A 12,977-nucleotide genomic window follows, 5' to 3' on the forward strand; every position below is an offset into this window, starting at 1 on the left:
CAACCACTGATTGGAGGCTCCTCCCAGGAAAAGGCACAGCTTCCCAGGCCATTCCAGGTAAATTGGTTCCCATAGGTCAAGGGCAATTCTCCAGAGAATGATGCATCTGTGAACTATGAACAGTCATCACTTATGTCAACTGAGTGTCTGGGTGAGGCACCAAATTCATAAATAGTAGAAGAGCTTTGATAAGACTTAGTGGCACACCGGATACTGATTTTTTTTAAATGAGCTTTTTATGTAATGCTTCCTTTTTCTTTCTCCCTTTCTTTCTCCCTTTCTTTCTTTCTTTCTTTCTTTCTTTCTTTCTTTCTTTCTTTCTTTCTTTCTTTCTTTCTTTCTTTCTTTCTTTCTTTCTTTCTTTCTTTCTTTCTTTCCTTTCTTTCTCTTTCTTTCCTTCCTTCTTTCCTTCTTTTTTTTTCTGGCTGCATCACAGGGCTTCCAGGATCCTATAGTTCCCTGACCAGGGATTGAACCTGGGCCATAGCAGTGAGAGCACCAAGTCCTAACCACTGGACCACCAGGGAATTTCCATCCATTTCTTGTTTTTACTTATCTCTACAATGAATACATATGTTTTAAAACTATAAAAAAATACAAGAAAAAAGAGAGTGAGAAAGGCTTACTTGCTTCATACTAAATGAAATTGCCTTTCCCCTCCCTTTCCATTCTAGTAGAGATGTTATAGAAGAACGTTTAGGACTCGATTTTAAGCTACATCAGGAAAGAAGTCAAGCATCTTACCAAGGCTGTATATATGAGGACTCAATTCAAACTTGCTTAAAGCAGAGGGGCCTTATTGGCTCAGGTCACCATAAAGGATGAGTGTGGAGCTGACCTGTGGAAAGGTGAGCAGACAACTGTGGCCTTCAGTACCAAGTGTTAGTTACTAGCTCTGATTAGACTCCAATTGATCATGCTTGTGTCACATGTCCTTCCCCATAATAATTGCTAATGTCACAGAGATAGATTACCAGATTCAGCTGGGCCTGAGTCATACATACACCTTCCCTTTTGACCAAAGGCATGGAATTCCATGATTGACAGACAATACTCCTGGGGCCACACAGAATGGGGAAGAAACTGATCCCGGAGGAAATAGGAACATCTGCAATGACATCATATAAAGTGAAACCATTAATGCCCACTGCTTGCACAACGATCACAGAAGAACAGGATTATCTTCGAAGAGCCTGTAATTCTTACCTAAAATTTCTTGTTCAGGAAAAACCATGTTGATTTTCTCAATATCTGAAAATAATCACCTTAACATATTGAGTGATTGCCCTTCTTTCTTTTTATGATTTTGTGTTATTCTACTACCACCATGAACTCCCTGCTCCAACCATGTAAGTTTCCACCTGACATAACACGGAAGGCCCATTCCTGTAGCCACAGAGCAATGGTTCTCAGTTTAGCTGTATATCAGACTCACACAGAGGGCTTGTGAAAGCACAGATTCCTGGGCACCACACCTAGAGTGTTTGATTTGGTAGATCTGGACTGAGAATTTGTATTTCTAAAAGACTTTCAGGTGGTGCCCACTCTGTTGCTCTGGGGACCAAATTCTGAGAACCACTGCTCTAGTGAAAGTAGATGGAAAAGTGAGCATGTTTGTGTGTTGGCAACGGCAGATAGATTTTAGCAAGATGTTAGAAGATCACAATAGTCTTAGACAAGTAATAGCTGGTTTCAATGCAAATATCAAAGGAAATTGAAAGAATCTCTATTACAGGATTGGACCTTCACGTAGATAAAACTGGAAAGGTTTTGATTCTGAAAGTTCCAGGAAGACTTCATCATTGAACAAAGAGATTCAGCCAGAGACAAAGATCAGATAAATGGCCTTACCTTCTCACCTCGAGCCTATGGTTTCACATGGCCTCAAAGTAGCTGCCGTTAGCTAAAGAGAAAGGCATGGGGACTAGGACAAAAAGTAATGAAAAACAGATTTGAGATCTATGTTTAGGTCCAGAACTATGTAATGACGTGAGTGTACTAAATTTTTTAGGCAACTGCATTGCCAAAGAAACTGTGAGCCAAGACTGAAAAATTTTGTAGCGTTTGAACTTTAAAACAACATTCAGTCTGTCTCCTTCACTAGGAGGTAAGATACATGAAAAGAGGGACTTTGCCTGTGTTTTTATTTTATTTATAATTTTAATTTTAAAAAATTTTTGTCTGTGTTGGATCTTCATTGCTGTGTGTGGGCTTTCTCTAGTTGTGGCGAGTGGGGGCTACTCTTCATTGTTGTGTGTGGGCTTCTCATTGCAGTGGCTTCTCTTGTTGCGGAGCATGGGCTCTAGGCACGCAGGCTTCAGTAGTTGTGGCTTGTGGGCTCTAGAGAGCAGGCTCAGTAGTTGTGACGCATGGGCGTAGTTGCTCCACTGCATGTGGGTTCTTCCTGGACCAGGGATCAAACCTGCGTCCCCTGCACTGGCAGGCGGATTATTAACCCCTGCGCCACCAGGGAAGTCCCTTGCCTATGCTTTTAAACCACTGTACCTGTGCCTAGCATGGGGTCTCATGCAGAGTATAAGCTTATTAAGTATGTGTTGGGAAAAACAAAACAAAACAAAACATTGTTCAGAGACCTGAAAGTTGCACCAGCTAGAATCTGGCTATGAAAGCTGTGTATCCCCAGGGAAGGTATACTCTCTGGGCACCTTGGATATGGCCATGGATGTTTATGGACAAGAAAGAGACTATTTACAGATGTAGAAAACAAACTTATGGTTACTGGGGGGAAAGTGGCGGGGGGGCATGGGGAGGGATAAATTGGCAGACTGTGATTGACATACATACACACTACTATATATAAAGTAGATAACTAATAAGGACCTACCGTATAGCACAGGGAACTCTTCTCAATACTCTGTAATGACCTATATGGGAAAAGGATCTAAAAAAGAGTGGATATATGTATATGTATAACTGATACACTTTGCTGTACAGCAGAAGCTAACACAACATTGTAAATCAACTATACTCTAATTAAAGAAAAAAAACGAAAGAAAGAAAGAGACTCTTTGAGGGCAGATCCACAGACATGGGACCATGGACATGGGGGTTGCTCCCAGAGGGCAGAATCAAGGCCTATCAAGTACTCCCCCAACCCTCAAGGTACTCATTGTGGGAGGTGTTTCACCATGCCTGCTGATCAGGATCTCATGATCTCTGTGTGTGTCTCCCAGTGTCCCTTTCATGAAAGGAACATTTATTCGGTCCCTCCTGGATCATTGATTAGTGTGTGTTGTGGGAGTTTGCAGATAACTTGTCTTTTCAGATAATAGGTCATTTGATTATGATAGGTCATTGGGTTCTGGATGGCATGGTCTCTGCCATCACCTGTGATCTTGGAATGCAGCTGACTATAGTGATTGAATGGAGCTTTGAGTTATCTTCCTTGGGGAGGGAATATGTTCTTGTGTGGGAAGAAAATCAAAGTAAATATTTGAGCATCAAGAGAATGACGGTGTGTTCTCCAATCTGTTTCCTCTTTTCTTTCTGGGCTCCCAGATGGCCTACATTTCCCAGTCTCTTTTGAAGTTACGTATGGCTGTGTGACTGAAATGTAGCCAGTTCAGGCTGCTGTAGCAAAATACCATGACTGTGTAGCTTATAAACAACAGACAGTTATTTCTCACAGTTCTGGAGGCTGGAAGTCTGAGTCAGGGTGCCAGTGTGGCCGGATTCTGGTGAGAATGCTCTTCCAGGTGGCACACTCCTGATTTCTTGTTGCGTCCTCACATGGCAGAAAAAGTGAAAGCTAATTCTCTGGCCTCTTCTTATAAGGGCACTAATCCCATTAGTGAGGGCTCCATCTTCAAGACCCAACTAACTTCCAAACGCCCCACCCCCAAATAACCATCATGTTGGGGATTCCATTTCAACATAGAAGTTTGGAGAGAATACAAACATTCAGTCCATAATAATAGACAATGGAATGTTCACAAAAGTTTCAGGTTGGAAACATAAAGGTTTCCCATGTAGGTTTCTCTATGCTTTTTTTTTGTTAATATGCTGGGCAACTCTAAAAGCCACATGTTGGAAACGGCAGTGCCTCCATCAGCATGAGTCCCTCAGGGACTGAGTGAAGCACCCACCACATACTGACTGCAACATCTGCACTGGATTCTGTGAGACAGCAATAAAATTTTAAGGTGTTAAGCCATTGAAATGTTAGGTTTATTTGTTACAGCAGCTAGCATTACTGTAATTTATACCCTTATTATTCTCCTTCAAAGTTGTAAACTTTTGCTAATGTGAAAGCTATCCATCTCTGTCTGGAATGAACTTTTAACATCTAACCTAACAAAATATAGCAATTACCTCAAGGTCAAGTTCAAATTCCACCTGTTTCCTGAATATTTTACTAATAATTGAGGAAACATCGACCTTGTCTTTTTCCTGCCTTATATTAGTTTCCTGTGACTGCTGTAACAAATTACACAAACTTGGTAGCCCAAAATGTATTCCCTCACAGTTCTGGAAGCCAGAAGTCTTTAATCAGTATCACCTTAATCAAGGTGTCCGTAGGGTTGCCCCCCCTCTGGAGGCTCTAGGGGAGAATCTGTTCTTTGCCTCTTTCACCATGTGGCGGCTGCTGGCATTCCTTGATTTGTGGCCACATCACTCCAATCTTCAAGGACAGCATCTTCAAATATCTCTCTGATCTGTCCTCACACTGCCTTCTCTGTGTGTGGATAATCTCCTTCTGCTGTCTCTTATAGATAAGGATTCTGAGAGAGAATGCGTTTAAGACCCACCTGGATAATCCAGAATAATCTCCCAATCTCAAAATGCTTAATTTTATCACAACTGCAAAGACTTTTTTTTTGCCTATTGAACATATTCCTCATAGAATACAAGTTGGAAACTAACATCATTTAATTCAGAATTTCATTGTATATATCACTTTGTATTGAACTCTATTGCATGTGTTTCTACCATATACAATGCTGATACCATTTAATCATGTATTCATTCAACATTTATCAAACATGTTGTCTATGACAAGACTATAATATAAGACTGTAAAGGTAAAGAGTAGGCAATCACACCATTTTAAAGGAGTTCATAAAATCGTAGGAGATACACATGACTATGATTGATAGACTAAGGAAATATGATGCGGTGCCCAGTCAGGGGTGAGTGAAAGATACAATACGTAATGGGACACAGGGGAGGGATTTCTAACACAGACAATACCAAGCTGAGAGCTGAAATAACTATTCTGCTTTGGGGAAGTGAGTGGGAGAAGAATGTGGACAGGGTGAACAGAATGTGCAAAGGCACAGTGGTTTCCAAGAGCATGTATTTGTACAAGGGACTTCAAGCAGCTCCTGATCCAGCTGAAACACAGAGAGAAGGGGCAGGAGGGTCACAAGAAATGAGGCTGGATAGGCAAGCAGAGGCCGGATCATGAAGGGAGGTCTTTGTAAACTGTGATAAGGATTTTGGCTTATTTCAAAGGCAAAGAGAGGCACCTGAAGGATTTTAAATTGAGAATTATGTGATTAGCTTGACACTTTGGAGACACCACTGTGGTGTGATTTAAAGAATGGATTAGAGTTAGGCCATTGTGGTCTCGGGAAGAGCAATGAGTGGCTGCTACCAATGACCCAGGAAAGGAATGAAGGTGGGTGAGCTGTTATGAACGTGGATTCAATAACTATTTATCCTCCTCTTCCAGCTTCTTCTCTCTAGATACTTCCTGCCATGCTCCATGCACTGATAAACATAGAATAAGTACTCAATACATTCTTGTGCAATGGACCATTAACTGTTCAAAATCTGCCAAATTCCAGGACAAATTCAGTCCATTTAACATAACCCCCTTATAGAGATACCAATTCAGTGTATGGTTTTACCCACGGTATTATTCACTAATTAAGTCTAATTATAGACTTAGCTATAACTTAAAACCCTTAAAGTCTCAGTGTCTTAACCCAAAGAGGTTTATTTCTTAAGGGAGAGAACCACCATTGCCTAGGGTCTTGGAGTCCTTCCCTGGATCCTTTGCACTTGGCTGGCAGATGAGGGAAGCAAGACAACATGGAAGATATTCATCCATGCTTCACTACCTTAGCCCAGAAGTGACCCCCATTACTCTGCTCACGTTCCATTGGTGAAAACTAGTCACATGGATCCACCTGACTGCAAGGGGGTCGGGGAGTGCAGTGTGTCTAGAAGGAAGAGGAGAGCGTGGACATCAGTGAACCCAGGCAGTCTTGGCCATAATATGCATGACTCCTAAGATGACACTCATTTGATAATATAATATTTAATTAAATCACATATTTCTTTTGTTTTGAATGTTTCATATTGAAGTAGTCACAGGATGGAGTGGGGAGAGATGCTTGTTTTCTGAATATTAATGATTTACCTCTCTGCAGTTACAGGAGCCCATGTGACTACATATAAAATTAATTCTGAATCAAACATTTCTCTTTGCTTAACATTATCTTCTACTCTCAATCGTGTGGTGGATGACATTCAATAATATTATGTGACTGGATTACAAACAATTGCCAAAGGAATTAAAAATCTGGTAAAAGATGCCAAATTTTATGATGTCAGTAAATGTGATATTGATGAATTTTGACCCCCTCCCCCAAATCTGCTAAATGAGATGTTCACAGGATTAACAAGAAGAGAAACGAGAACGTGATTTTGATCAAATATGTACTTTAGAGGTGAACAATTAAAATATCAAGTTAAGAGAACCCAATGGAAAAACTGGTGAAGCCCTCAATTTAAAAAAAAAAAAGCCTTTTTATGATCATGCTATGAAAGTCAAATGTGATTTGAATGCTTAATCACACATAATTCTTTATAACTACTTATATGCTACAGTTAGAATTTGATTTATTCACTCTCTGCTCTAAAACTAGCACAAAACTATCATTTTAACCTGTTTTTAAAAATATATGAAATACATTTATTTTCATGATTTTTTTCCCTTTCATTTCTCAGGCTTATGTCAATATCAAGCCCTTTCTTCAGTACTTCTTATGAAAATGTGGTCACTACTTTAAGTGGAATTAAGTTTTTCAGTACCAAATCTGTTCAAATAGCAAAAGCTGCCATTAATGGAAAAGCATTGGCCTTGAACTGAATTCAGCAATTTCAAATAGAGCTTTCTGTGATGATGGAAATGTTCTGCTTCTGCTTTGTCCAACATGAAAGCCACAAGCCACGTGTGACATTCGGTATTTGCTGGCCCATTTACTGAGTTGTAGAGGTTAAGTCACAGCTAACCTTGGTTTAAACTATCCAACAAAGAGATAGACACACAAGTCCATGCACAAGTATTCTTGAATGTTATGATATATTGCAAGGGAAGCAACAGAATCAGCTCAGGTACAGAGAGAGTGGAGGCTGATTGGGGGGAGACCATGGGGCCAGGCTGGAAGCTGGGGCAAGGACCAAGATCACCCCTCCATGGGTCAATCAGCAGACCAACAGGCCTTTTTATGATACCTTGAAAATGTGGAGATGTTTAATGTCCTGCCCGTGAATATTAACATGTTCCCTATAGCAGTTGTGAAGATGACTATATGATGTCACAATATATGTAAACTGTAAAGTGTTATACAAACCTTAGGTAGGTTTTAATCATTACTTTTATCTTGGAGTTTGATGTTAAAAGTTTCCTCACTTGAATTCCTTTAGACTTTTACTTTTATCAATCAGTTTGAAATCTCTTCAAATACCCACTGTGATTTTTCTTTGACTGTTGGGTTATTTATAAGTGAGTTATTTATTTGAATTTCCAAATATTTGAAGTTTTTCTAGCTATTTTATGTTATTAATCTAATTCCATCATGGCCATAGAACACACTCTGTAGGATTTAAATCAGTTGAAATTTATAGAGTTGTTTTTTTGTTTTTGTTTTTTTTAATGCCCAGAATTTAATCTATCTCAAGAGATCTACAGGGCTTCCCTGGTGGTGCAGTTGTTGAGAGTCTGCCTGCTGATGCAGGGGACACGGGTTCGTGCCCCGGTCTGGGAGGATCCCACGTGCCACGGAGTGGCTGGGCCCGTGAACCATGGCCGCTGAGCCTGTGCGTCCGGAGCCTGTGCTCTGCAACGGGAGAGGCCACAACAGTGAGAGGCCTGCGTACGGAAAAAAAAAAAAAAGAGATCTTTGGCTTGCACTTGAAAAGAATATGCATTTTGCAGTTATTGGGTAAGATGGCTATAAATATCAATTAGGTCAATGTGGTTGATACAGACTCTTTCCTTTTAGAAAAAAAAATTAAATGCCCAATCATTTGGGGAATGGAAATTAAATATGGTAAATTCACATATGAGACTATTTTATTCCTAAGTACTCATGAACAGTTTTACCCTGTGGATACTCTCAAACTTGGAAAGTTCTCTTACCAGCTCAACATAGCTCACTGCATTTTCCCTTCGGACAAATTTCCTGAGTAGATTGGAATGACTGACAGTATTGATGCCTAATTTTGCACAGGTCACAAATATTTATCACCAGAACTTCTGAAGCAACAGAGCACTTTAAGCCTCAGCTTTCCAAGTATTTCCCTAAAGAGCTTTTCAAAGCTAGAATGACCCAGGAATCTGGAAATGGTTACATTTTGCTTTTCTTAATCATTGAATGCACAATTGATTCAGCTGATTCCTCTAAAAGAATGAGAAGCTTGAGGGTCTGAGCAGTTTATCTTCTATGGCTACTGTTCAGCTATAAGCAATAGGTTCCATGGATGCCAGAAAGATGACCTGATTTTCAAGGCTCAGTATAAATCTGAGGGTTCTGAGCAGAGGACTGTGATATGATCTGATTTATGTTTTCAAAGGATCACTCTGGCTGCCCTGTTAAGAGTGCCTTGGGCCAAGTACAGAAGTAAGGAGATGCTCTGGTAGGGAGATACCCATGTAGGGAGAAACCCCAATGACCCAAGCAAGAGATGGTGGCAACTTGGGCCACAACCATGGTAAAATGGTGTGAATGACCAGATTCTGGTTTTAGAAGTAATGCCAACAGCTTAGCTAATGGATTGGCCATGGGCTGTGAGAAAAAGAAATGAGGCAAAGATGGCTGAAATTATTTTGGTCTGGGCAGCTAGACTGGTGGAATGGGTCTTCACTGAACTGGGCAGGATTGGGGATGGGGCAGGATGGAGAGCAGACCAGGAGTTCCATCTGGCATCTGTTAAGTCCCAATCTGGAATGAAGAATGAATGTGCTTCTGAATCTCCAGCTCCAGGGATACAGATGTCTGTCATTACAGCAGAAGGTAGCACTGCCCACCTTAGGGGACACAGAGAAGCCTGAAGATCTCCTGCTCTGTCAGGATGTGGCAGTTCTCCCCAGCTACCCCCTCCTCCCGAGGCTTCAGCTGTGTATGACAGCCCATCTTCCAAAGAGCGAAGCGTCCAGCTGGGCCAGCCACTGTTTATTCTGCCTGAAGGAAGCTGTCCAGACAATGTCTTTCACTCCATACTAATAGAGTTCTGCCCTTTTTTAAAATTTAATTTTAAGGTGGTGAATAGATTGAATACATTGTGTTTGCTCCCCAAGGTACTTGCATTCCAAGACTAGAAAACATTACACAGTTTTAGTGCAAAAATGATTTTCAAAATGTGTATATCCTGGGGACAAAACATCGCCTATTGTTAAGTCATTTAAAAATAAATTCTCCCTTATTTTACATAAGTTTGTTTAAAACTAGAAAGGTATGATATAGAAAATAAATGCAATTCACTTTAAAATGCATAGACACTGGGTTAAAAAAAATAATGTAAAGAGTTTCTTTGTTTTTTACCCCCCCACCCCCCACCACCAGAAAAAACCCTGGAAAGGATTTTCTAGGTTTTAGAATCTTTCATTTAGGAAAGTCTGGGAGCTTGGCATTTGCTGGCTCTTGGGCTGGTGCCAAGAATATAAAATGTTTGTCATGTGATAGGACAGAAGTCCTCTTTGATTTCCTAGGAGAAAACAAACTCGGAGAAGGTGAAGCCAGCTAAAAGGTAACGTGATAGGAAACCCCTACAGAAGGCCCACAGCCCTGCCAAGCTTTCTCTTGGGGAAGTCTTTGAAGAACAGGGACTGCATTGTTAGGCCAAGAGGAACTCAGGGCATCTCCCTATTTCCCCGAGTTCCTGGCTGGTGCTCCAGATTCACTTTTGGGTCCTAAACGTATCCATGTTTCTTGTGTCATGAACAAGGACTGCCCTTTGCTTGTCTCACATCTCTCTGGATCTCTGTTTGCCTCTAACTTCAATGTCATTGGGAAAAATTCGGAACTGAAGCGATCTGTGTCCACTGGTGCCCAGCTCACACCCCGTTTTACCATCCTGTACACTCATCCCGGTGGTGAGAGCTGCTGATAATGACCCACAGCTGCACCCATCTCTGGAGAATTGCCCTTGGCCGATGGGAGCCCCCTTGCCCGGAGAAGCCTGGCAGGTTAGCTCTCCCACCCTCAAGTGGCCAATGACTAGTCAGAGATCACAAAAGCTCGGTCCCTTTGCCCCACGGGCAAACAACTCTGTGGTGCAATTTATGCTCCTGAGCCTCACTCATGAGATTCAGGCTATGGGGCTTGAGACCACATCCTTGTTCTGTGCCCTCCCCTTCTCTAGCCTACTTCTGGTTCTCTTACAGGTGTCTTCCGAGAGTACTCCCTGGATAACTTATGTGCAGCCTGGCTCAGGCTCTGCTTCTAAGGAAACTAAGAGAATGCTCTCCTAATTCCAGAGTGAGGAGAATTTGCTATGCCATGTTACTTTGTGGGGGTGGGAGAACACTGCTCTTTTTGTTTTGTCAAACAAATTCTCTTGGTGTGTAGAATATCACAGAGGGTGACAGAAGACCATTGGCAACCACGTGTTGTCCCTCCAAGAGAGGCTTCTTGGTATTTGGCGCTCACTTGATTGCCATGGACTTGCTTCAAGGCTGAATTTATAGACAAATGCCACCTAACTATGGCCACAACATGAAGAGGGCAACATACATTGCAAAACAAGGTACCAAGCAATCACAAGGATTTCGCAGAAGACCATTACTATCTGCAAAATGTTTGACCTTTAGGAGTGTCCACTGAATCTCTGCATAATATCTTATTTTTAACAAAGTCGAAAACTGGTCTGGGTGGAGTTCTCCCTTGAAAGCACCCTAACACCTTACCTATCAAATGTGATCCATGTTCCAACAGCATCAGCATCACCTGGGAGCTTGTTAGAGATGCAGAATCTTGGACCCCACCCCAGGCCAGCTGAGTCAGAATTTGCGTTGTAAACAAGATTCCGCAGGAGAATCTTATACACATGAAAGTTTGAGAACACTTGTTCAAAGATGTCCTATGGGTGAGTTTTGCATGGTGGATAACTGTAAAAATTTGAAGCTATAGTCAGAATCCACAAAAATGAATGATCAAGATGGAATAAAAGCTCATTTAAAAGCTCCTCTACCTTGTACTGCCAAGAAAGGAGCCTAGAACTGGGGGTATTAGTTACCTGGTTTTAAAGTCTACTGGAAGTTTGAGAGCAATTAAGAGGGGGAAAGTGATTTCCTGGAGCACTGGATCTCAAACTATAATCCTGGACCAGCAGCATATGCATGCCCTACAGACCTGTTAGAAATGCAGAGCTCCTATCCAGCTCCGCGCACTGGATTTAGGAATATGGAGGATGGGGTCCAGCCTTTGGCAGTTCAACAGGCCCTCCAGGTGATTCTGATGCAAGCTCAAATTTTGCTTCCACTGTCCTGGAGAAAGCAAAGAGCGAAACAGATGACAACAGAAAATATGGGGGGAAATAAACAAACACAGGCCCTGAGCAGGCAGAGAGAGGTCTTAGGATCATTTAAGTGTGAACTAAAGGAATGAGAAGCAGTATCTCAATGAAAAAATTAATCATCAATCTAAGAAAGAAATAAAATTTTTATTTGAGCCAACGTGAGGATTATAACCCGGGAGACAGTTCTCTCTGAGAACTGTTGCAAAGAGGTAAAGGGGGAGGCCTGTATATACGTGATTTTGGCAAAGGGGTACGTGCAATCAGGTACGCATCTTGGTAGAAGGTTGCCGCTACTTGCGAGGAACAGATATCTTAGTTAATGGTTTTAGTGTCTTTCTAAGTATGGGAAGATGAAAGACACTGGGTTCATAAAATTTTCTCCTGAAAGTAGCTAACTATCTGCGGGCCAGTTCTGTCAGTTTTCCCAGAGCACAAAGTGCCTCATCCTAATCTTCACCTTGAATTCCTTTCCGGGTGTGTTGTAGGTCAGTGACTGCAGTGCTAATGACTTGATCCTTGTAGAACCGGAGGGTGGGCAACATTCTTTATGTGACAATCCCTTCCCTTTTGGTCTTAATTTCGACCAAGATTTGGGAGTCATTTCTTGACCGATTTGTCCTGTGGCACTAGGAATGCTCATTCCCAGGTCAGACAAGGATTTTGTTGATAGGTCACTCAATGTGCTATTACTGGACTAGGCCCTGTTAACAGTGGCCCAAAGCCTCTGGACCACCTGTCTTATGTCTGTTATGGTCCAGGAAATGGTTCCCTCTTGTTGCTTCTTCCCATATCTAGAGTTACACTTAGAATCATTGATCTTATAGGAATATATACTTGGTCAAGTTGCGTAATCATCATTAATTTTATCTGAGGCTCAGTCACACATTGGGTAGTGCAAGAAACAATAGGCAGAATACAAATAACATAGCAAGTGTCATTAATAAGGGCACAAGTCAGTATCTAAGCTAAAAACTTCCATTAGGTGCAACCCAGCATCTCCCCAGGTCATCTGGCCTGTTTGTTCTGCACCAATCACTATCTTTAAGGGAAATGAGAAACTGGCATTGTACATAAAGTTCACCAAAGATGTCTGCATGCACAAGGTGAGTGGTGAATCATTGTGAACATTTACGGGATTCAGAAAGGAATGCTATCTTGTAAGGAGGTAAGTGGCTGTCTCCAGAAAAAGAAAAATTGATCTTCATGGT

The 12,977-nt window shown here is 41.5% G+C and overlaps 1 non-coding gene across 1 annotated transcript; it reads right to left on the reverse strand.

Moving 5' to 3' along the window:
* Positions 1-455: 455 nt before the first annotated feature.
* TRNAE-CUC (transfer RNA glutamic acid (anticodon CUC)) lies at positions 456-527 on the reverse strand. The gene has a single exon. It is a non-coding gene; the product is annotated as a tRNA-Glu (tRNA).
* Positions 528-12,977: the final 12,450 nt, after the last annotated feature.

This window comes from Aethalodelphis obliquidens, unplaced genomic scaffold (genome assembly GCF_003676395.1).
Source record: "Aethalodelphis obliquidens isolate GAN/ISIS:26980383/991018 unplaced genomic scaffold, ASM367639v1 scaffold18, whole genome shotgun sequence".
Classification (NCBI taxonomy): domain Eukaryota; kingdom Metazoa; phylum Chordata; class Mammalia; order Artiodactyla; family Delphinidae; genus Aethalodelphis; species Aethalodelphis obliquidens.